We start from the raw sequence: 8,367 nt of genomic DNA, 5'->3' as shown, positions 1-8,367 counted from the left end.
TTAAGGTATTGGCCTTAATTGAGAATATCCATCCAGTCAGTTATTCACTCTTCTATGTTTTCTGGTTATAGGATTGTAATGTAAGTGAAAGTGAGGTAATATATATAAAAAGATGAAAAATAAAATTGGGGAAAGGACTGGGAAGCATTGGAGAAGGAAGGAAATGGTGAAGTTAGAAGTTAACAATTTAAACCCAGATGATGATGCTGGTTAGTTGCCTGGTCAGGAAAGGTAAGTACTTGTTTAGGTCCTAGCAGTAATGGTCCCTGGCGACTACAGAATCTATTCTATACAGGCTACTAGGACTATATTCTATGGGACAACTAGCTTGCTGCACTAGGACCTAACTGTTCTAAGCATGCCAGTGTGTGCTCATTTGTACTGTTCAGGAAATGCTTTGTATAATAGAGAACACGGTGTATAATACACGTAATTGATAATTATCTGTAGCAGTTGAAGGAAGCAATTTCAATTGCTACAGAAGTTTAGTTCAGTACAATTATTTCAAGGAAATAATTTTAAAAAATTGAAAGACATGGATATATTCTCTTCTTTTCCTATACCTAAATCAATCTTCCATCAATTTCTAGGAATTAATTCATCTGTTCATTCAATATATTTATTAAATACCTAGTAAGTTATTATTGAGTGCTAGAAACAGAACAATGTCAAGACATGAATGATATGAATAATACATGATGCCAATATCATGTACTTAGTCTGTGAGATACAATATTTTCTCTATATGGAGAAGTTAAATGATATTCAAAATCATAGATTGATGGCTAGCCAACAAATGGATAAGATAACATATTGTGCACCCCACTCGACCAATGCCTCCTTAAGCTCAGTGGCTAACATGAAAACCACCATTTTACAAAGTAGTATACTAGAACTATAAGGGAAGTGCTATGGAGGTACAGAAGATAGTGATTAATTCTGCGTACAGACCAAGGATAAGGGTGCTTCACAGAGGAGCTTTGAGCTGAGCCCTGATACTAGTTGGATTGAAGCAAGTGAAAAAAGAAAGTGTATGGCACATGCAGGGCTAGAATACAGTTTGGTCGGGCTGGACCATCCCCTGCTGTCAATGAAGTGGAAAGAAATTAGACTCTGAAAAACATGGTTAGAATTACAGTCATGGAGGACTTTGTATTTCACATTTAATTTGGATTTGGTTCTCCACTGTCTGCAGAACAAGGAACTTTGGGGACAGGAGAGCAGCAATCAGATCTGATTCTTGCACAAAGAATTCCTACCACAGAGGGGAGGATACACAAGAGCAGGAAGAGAACAGAGAACACTCAATTTTGATCACCTATGGACATAAAAAAATGAGACAGATCAAAAGACTTCAGAAGTACCATCAGTATTTAGTAGGACAGTCGAATTATAAAAAAGTTCTATTTCTAGCTTAGAATAGTCTTTCATAGAAGGACAAACAGAGAGGAGCAAGCCATGGGAGTAAGAAGGAAATTGACTTTGGTTTTGGCCATGATGTATTTGAGATACTTGGTAACTGGCAAACCTGGAGACAGTTGAAAGCATGGGTCAGAACCTCCAGAGGGTGATAAAGGTAAAGAGAAGCACTTGGTGGCTGCTACACTTAATTGATATTTGAAGACATGACAACATAAGGAATAAAGCTGATGATAGAACCCTGAAATGACCTACATCTAAAATGGGCAGCAAAATCATCAAGGAATCTGAAAAAGAGCAAAGGGAGAAGAAAAATCAAGAGACTGAAAGCTATACCAGGAGACAGCTTCAAATAGGTCAGCTACATCAAAGACTGCAGCAGAGTCAGAGTTGGAGTACAGAGGAAGGGCTGTAAGATGTGGCAATGTTAGGACGTCCTAGGTTCTAAGAAAGAGTGGGTGCATTATGAGACATAAGGGGATTGTAGTGAACTGAGTACAAATGTGAGACAAGGTTGTGGAAGTGATAAATAGGGGCTAACATGGGTTTGGTGATGAGGTGGATTAAATCGAGAATGTACCATAGGAGGCAGGGTCAAGAGAAGTGTTTTGGTTTTGTGTTTTTAGTGGGAGGGTGTGGGTGGGTATAGAGGAGGGAGCCATGGAGATGGTGAGTCAAAAAGTACAGCAGAGAGGAATAAATGGAGAGCCAGAGATTTGAAACTCCAGAGACTGAAGCCTCAAGAGGATGTCCTGCCGAAAGGCACACGTTCTGAGACTTAAACAAAAGCATTCTTTCATCGTTTTATTAAGGGTTGTAAAAATCAGTGCTGAAGCTAGGAATGTTTTCCCCCACCCTACCCCATTCCCACTATGTCTACTCTGTATTTGTCCTGTCACAGATGGGAGCTCAAATGCAATGCTGCTCAAGTCTGGGTCATCCCTTCCCTCTGCCATTGAATGCTGTGTATCAGAAGCCCCACGGGTGACCACTCACATAAAACATGAACTTTTCTGAGAATAACGTGAGAAAGAAATACCCTGAGAACAGACATTGGGCAAATTTTCAAACAAGCACGAGGGAAAATGTATGCACAAGTCACTGCAGGTCTGCCTGAGGAAGGAGGGGTGCAAAGGAAGCTTGGGTGTTGAGAGAGCTTGGAGTCAACCAGGCAGGCTGAGGCTTTTACTATAGTTTCATGAAAAAAGAGGCCTAGATGGAGTTGGAGCACAGTTAGAATTTAAGTCAAATTGCAGCCATTTTTGTCTTTCTCATTGCTTATATTTAGTGCCTTCTCACAGAAATCCTAAAACATTGCAAATTACTTCTATTCATATTTGCAAAATCTCATTGAAATTAATTTGTTAAAAACTGCAAGATATTAAGGAGTTAGCCCTATGCCTCTTAAAAACAAAACTATATCAGGACCACACAAATTACACAGATTTAACACACCTGCCAGTTGCTTAAAGAAAAAATTCACTTTGAGCAAAAAGCTTAACATCTGTTGTTCATAAAGCTTGTGCTGAGGCTAAGGGGAAGAAAGAACTCAAAGGCATGAGTAAGCTTTCTAGCAAGAAGGGATTCTTCTAGCTGAGAAGAAAATTTTTGTACAAGTTTGTGAAACAAAAATATAACTAGTTCTAAGACCAAAAGCAATACATGTATATGTGTATGATGTGTGTGAATATAGACATGTATTACATAGGTATTACAGATGATACACGGATGAGCACCTCTTTGACTTTGGTCTTGGCTCGTAGACGGGCCAGGTTGTAGAGCTTGCCATCGGATCTGGTGTGAATGAAGACACCCTCGCTGCAGTCCTTAAAGGCGTATTGGAGGAGCATGGAGAAGAAGATTCCGAACAGCGTAGGCGCGAGGACGCAGCCCTGCTTTACTCCGCTGCTGACTGGGAAGGCCTCAGAGGTTGCGCCGTTGTAGGACACCGTGCTGTGCATGTTGTCGTGAAAGGACATGACCACAGCAAGCAGATGTGGTGGACAGCCAATCTTCCGTAGCAAGCTGAAGAGACCGCTTCGACTGACCAGATCAAACGCCTTCGTGAGGTCGATAAAGGCGCGGTAGAGTGGTTTATGCTGCTCGTGACACTTCTCCTGCAGCTGGCGTAGGGAGAAGATCATGTCCACTGTTGATCGGCCAGCTCTGAAGCCACACTGGGACTCTGGGTAGACGCGGGAAGCAAGGGTCTGCAGGCGGGCAAGAGCGACCCGGGCGAATACTTTGCCGACGACGCTGAGGAGAGAGATGCCCCGGTAGTTGTTGCAGTCGCTGCGGTCTCCTTTGTTCTTGTACATGGTGATAATGTTGGCGTCTCTCATATCCTGGGGGATGTAACCCTCCTTCCAGCAGCGACAGAGTAGATGGTGGAGCGGCTGTAGCAGGACTGGTTTCCCGCTCTTTAGGATTTCTGGAGGGATTCCGTCGCTTCCTGGTGCTTTCCCGCAAGCGAGGCGGTCGATGGCTTTGCCGAGCTCTGCCGCAGTAGGTGGGGTGTCTAGCTCCTCCATGACTGGTAGGTCTGGGATGGCGTTAAGAGCAGTGTCTGTTACGGTGTTCTTCGTTGCGTACAGCTCGAGGTAGTGCTCGGTCCACCGCCGCATTTGCTGTTCCTGGTCAGTGATGACCTCACCTGTCTTGGACTTAAGGGGGGCGATCTTGGAGGGGATTGGGCCTGTTGCCTTCTTGATACCCTCATACATTCCTCGTGCGTTGCCTATATCGGCGGCTTCCTGAATGCTTCTGCACAGGTTTAGCCAATAGGTGTTGGCACAGTGGCGGGCGGTCTTCTGGACTTTGTTCCTGGCAGCCCGTAGAGCTTGAAGTGTACTGGGAGTGGGCGTGACCTTGTAAGCCAGTAGGGCCTTCCTCTTAGCCTCGATCACGGGTTCCATTTCTTCCCAGTGAGCCTCGTACCAGTCAGCGTTCTTCCGCTCTTTCTTCCCGTAAGCAATAATGGCGGAGTTGTATATGGCGTCGCGGAGACGTGGCCAATTGGATTCGATAATGTCATCTGCCGCCACTCCCTCGCCGAGTGCATCTTCCATCTTGTTGATGAATTGCTGGGTCTTAACTGGGTTGCTGGCACAACTGGTGTTGATGCGTGGGCGACCCTTCATCTTGGAGTGGTGCAACCTCTTCGGCATTATGCGCACCTTGCTTACCACGAGGGCATGGTCCGTGTCGCAGTCTGCACTGTGGTAGCTGCGGGTGAGGAGGGTGCTGCCAATATCCGTTCTTCTGGTGATGACGAGGTCAAGCTGGTGCCAATGACGGGAGCAGGGGTGCCTCCATGACACCTGGTGGATCTCTTTGCACTTGAAGAATGTGTTTGTCACGCACAGGCCGTGGTGACACAAAAGCTCAAGCAGTCGTTGACCATTCTCATTGATCTTTCCTCTCCCAAAGTTTCCAAGGCAGGTGGGCCAGGCCATGTGGTCGGCTCCTACTCTTGCGTTGAAGTCTCCAAGGAGATAGAGAGCGTTACTTCTGGGAATCTTGGATAACGCTTCGTCCAGTGCATGGTAGAACTGTTCTTTGTCTTCGGTGGTGGCGCAGAGGGTTGGGGCATACGCGCTAAGAATGCTGACTGGGCCGAAAGTTGTTGACAATCGGAGGGTAAGTAATCTCTCTGTGCCTCCTGTGGGTGGCTCTATGGAGTTAACAAGCGTGTTCTTCACAGCGAACCCAACACCGTGCTGTCTTGGTTGGTCCGGAGACTTCCCTTGCCAGTAGAAGGTGTAGTTGGTTTCTCTGATAGTTCCGTTGTCGGCCAACCGGGTCTCCTGTAGAGCCGCAATGTCGATGTTTAGTCGTGCCAGTTCCCTATCGATGACAGCGGTTTTCCTGGCACCCTTGATCCACGGAAGGTCTGCAGTAAGTCCAGGGCACATGGTCCTGATGTTCCAGCTAGCGAGGCGAAGAGCCGGAGGCTTCTTTCTTGTTGTTTGCTTGGAATTAACTGGTGCGGGTGTTTTGTGGCCCACTTTTCGAGAGGCGCCTCTCTGATCCCCACGCACCCAGTGGGGCAGGCGAGCCATGGCGAGACGGTAGTTGTCCAGTGAGGTGCGATGACCTCTCCCACCGTCAGAGGAGACCCCTGGCGCTCGTTTCCTTCGCCAATCGGATGAGCTTATAACCGGTATCTGTCTCCTCCCGTGTTGAGTCGACATCTTGCGATGACGCTAGAGTGTCCTCTCAAGTGAAACTGAAGCTACAGAGCCTGGGCAGGGTGATATGGAGGGTCTGCTGTTGCCCATGCAGCAGACCCCCCCTCTCTTCGCAGCTGAAGGGTCCAAGGGAAAGACAAAGTCAATACAGCTTGGCTTCAGGTGCGCCACAGGAGTTGCCGGTGTTGACTACAATGTCAAACCGCCTTAGGGACTCCGGCTCCGGATTTTCTGTCGGGGTTTACTCCCTTAGCCTTTCCCCTGAAGAGGTATGCCGCAAGGCAGCGGAGGTTTTTTGGAGTCAGAGTTTTCCTTCTCTGATTTTAGAGATGCTCTTCGCCGACGACGCAGCTTTGACATCACACTCCGAAGAGGGACTCCAGCAGCTAGTCACTTGCCTTTCCCACGCATGCAAGGAGTTCGGACTAGCCATCAGCCTGACGAAGACGAATGTTATGGCTCAAGGCACGGGGACTCCCCCATGCATCACCATCAACGGATACACCCTGGAGGTTGTCAACGACTTCACTTACCTCGGGTCCACCATCTCGAGCTCTCTGTCAGTCGACTTGGAGGTCAACCGGAGAATCGCCAGGGCAGCCACAGTTATGGCCAGACTGAACCGGCGAGCGTGGAACAATTCCAGCCTCACTGAGAAAACCAGACTGCGCATCTACCAAGCCTGTGTACTCAGCACTCTCCTCTATGGCAGCGAGACGTGGACCACCTACGCAAGGCACGAAAGGAAACTCAACAGCTTCCACATGAGGTGCCTGCGACGCGTCCTGCATGTCGCCTGGCAGGATAAGGTCCCCAACACCGAGGTGCTGAAGCGAGCCAATATGAGCAGTTTGCATGCAGTTCTTAGCGAGAGACGCCTCAGGTGGCTCGGCCATGTCAAAAGAATGGATGCAGGCCGTATCCCCAAAGACCTCCTCTACGGCGAGCTAGCAGAAGGCAAGAGGATGACAGGGCGCCCAAAACTGCGGTTCAAAGACATCTGCAAAAAGGACATGACACAATGCTCCATCAATCTCAACACATGGGAAATTCAAGCAGACGACCGCCTAGCCTGGAGGCTCGCGGTCAGGCAAGGTACGTCACGCGCGGAGGGTGCCCGCAACGAGGAGGCGGTCCAGAAAAGATCGAGGCGGAAGCAGCGTCAACAGCAGCAACAACAGCCATCTGCCTTCACCTGTACCAAGTGCGGCAGGGATTGTCACTCCCGAATCGGACTGCACAGCCATTCTCGGCGGTGCAGATAGACTCTCAGGAAGCTATGCCATCGTCTCTCGAGACGGACGGCTGCCGACGACAGATGATACATATATCATCTGCATGTATATATGTATTCTTGAAATTTTCCATCACAGACCCTGTTCATAAATATTTAGAGAATGTGAAGTAAGGAGATCACTGGATTTGGTGACCTGGGGTAGGCTTTCGGAAGTAGACAAGTTGTTCTTTGTCTTGAAATAAGTACAGAGTTTAGATTGGCGAGAAGAAAACAAAGCATGATCATGTGGAAGAGCCCACAGGTGAGGAGCAGTGTATGAGAGAAAAAAGAGAAAGAAAGTAGAGCCAGTTCGTAAAGAGTCTTGACTGCTGGCATAAAGGTTTTAAGTTTGACTTGATGAGTGTGTAAAAGCTACAGGAAGGTCTTTTTTCATCTGTTCACTCAGTTTTTAATTCATTAATTCGGCATTGCTTTATTAACCAGCAAATATTTATTAAGCACCTACTAGATATCAGGCTCTGTATTAGGGCTATAGCAGTGGTTCTCAACCAGGGGTAATTTTGTCCCACAGGAGGCATTGAGCAATGTCTGAAGACAGTTTTTAACTATCACACTGAGGGTAGAGGCCAGGGATAATGTTAAACATCCTACAGTGCACAAGACAGGCCTAACCACAATGACATTTTCCACCCCAGCATGTCAGTAATGCTGCTATTGGGGAACGAACCCTGGACTAGCGAGTACAGTTTTTCAAGATTAAGTCCCTGCCCTCTCTGTATTACTAGGGAGGATGACACTGTAAACTAATAATTGCAGTTGATTACACAGTGAAGTAGGTACTGGCTACTATGGAAGAGCAGAAAAAGATGCCACTAGCTTGGTTCAGGGTTGGAAAAAATTCTGGAATAAAGTCACATTGGAGATAAGTGTCAAAAGATGAGTCATGCTCGCTCTGGCAGCACCTATACCAAAATTGGAACGATACAGAGATTAGCATGGCCACTGCACAAGGATGACACACAAATTTGTATAGCGTTCCATATTTTTATACATATCTTTGGATAGAATAAAATGTGTAAGAAGCCATAGGACTATCTGTATGTTCGATGGCTTGAAATGCTGCATTTAAAAAAAAGAAAATAAAGTAATAACATGGCAAAAAAGAAAAGAAAAAGGTGAGTCAGAGCTCACCTAGACAGAAAAGGTGAGTAAAAGAAGAGGGCTCAAAATGTAGCCTGTTTGGGACCAGTGGACAGTTTGGCATGACTGGAATTGGGGTATGCAGTGAGACGGGTTGGTGTAGAATGGTGAGAGATGAAGATGGGATGCAGGTTGGGACCATATCCAGGAGGATGCTCTGGGCCCTGCCAATCTCTACTGCAGCCCAACTTGATAAGAAGGCCAGTGTCCACACAGGTTCTGAAAGGGAGAGAGTCTATAAGTAGCTGTTCATGGCATTCTTGTGTGTAGATTTTATTTCTTCCTCTGGGCTCTGGTAGTCCTGTGTCCTCTGAGTTTTGA

The 8,367-nt window shown here is 46.8% G+C and overlaps 1 non-coding gene across 1 annotated transcript; it reads left to right on the top strand.

Moving 5' to 3' along the window:
* The first annotated feature begins 7,789 nt into the window (after positions 1-7,789).
* On the top strand, positions 7,790-7,893 carry LOC150015382 (U6 spliceosomal RNA). Its single transcript, XR_016510187.1, has one exon. It is a non-coding gene; the product is annotated as a U6 spliceosomal RNA (small nuclear RNA).
* Positions 7,894-8,367: the final 474 nt, after the last annotated feature.

The sequence above is a fragment of the Furipterus horrens genome, unplaced genomic scaffold (genome assembly GCF_987537825.1).
Source record: "Furipterus horrens unplaced genomic scaffold, mFurHor1.1.pri manual_scaffold_3, whole genome shotgun sequence".
NCBI classification, from domain to species: Eukaryota; Metazoa; Chordata; class Mammalia; order Chiroptera; family Furipteridae; genus Furipterus; species Furipterus horrens.
Note: the sequence above shows the minus strand (reverse complement) of the source record. Positions and strands in the feature narration are given on the sequence as shown.